At 34.4% G+C, this 613-nt stretch overlaps 1 pseudogene; it reads left to right on the forward strand.

Moving 5' to 3' along the window:
• Window positions 1-539: 539 nt before the first annotated feature.
• On the forward strand, window positions 540-613 carry LOC113630829 (uncharacterized; annotated as a pseudogene).

Consider the following 613-nt stretch of genomic DNA (forward strand, 5'->3'; position numbering starts at 1 on the left):
AACAGACTCCCAGACATAGAAAACAGACTGTAGTTGCCAAGGGGGTGCAGGAGTGGGGGAAGGATGAAGTGGGAGTTTGGGATAAGCAGAAGCAAACTATTACATAGAGAATGGATAAACAACAAGGTCCTACTGTATAGCACAGGGAACTATACTCATTATCCTGTGATAAAGCATAATGGAAAAGAATATGAAAAAGAATGTATATATATATGTATAACCAAATCACTTTGTTGTACAGCAGAAATTAACATAATGTTATATATCAACTATACTTCAATAAAATAAAAATTTTTTAAAGAATGATAAAGTAAGTTTGATTAATAGATGAAAAACAACAACAACAGGCACCAACTGCAGGGGTCCCTCCTAATCTTTAGTAACAAAAACCTGATTGTACGGTTGGGGTGTTATAAGGGCTGTATAGTCAAAGAGGGACTGGTCTGACTTGAGATTTCTTTAATCTAGCTTCCCATTCTTGGTAGGATTGGGAAAGGCAGCATTATTTTTAAAAATCATTTAAGAATTCCACAAAAATAAAGACTATACTTTCAGGGATCATTTCTATAGTTTGTTACTAGAGAAGTTTCGGAAACCATAACTCAAAAAGAGT

Source organism: Aethalodelphis obliquidens, unplaced genomic scaffold (genome assembly GCF_003676395.1).
Source record: "Aethalodelphis obliquidens isolate GAN/ISIS:26980383/991018 unplaced genomic scaffold, ASM367639v1 scaffold30, whole genome shotgun sequence".
NCBI classification, from domain to species: domain Eukaryota; kingdom Metazoa; phylum Chordata; class Mammalia; order Artiodactyla; family Delphinidae; genus Aethalodelphis; species Aethalodelphis obliquidens.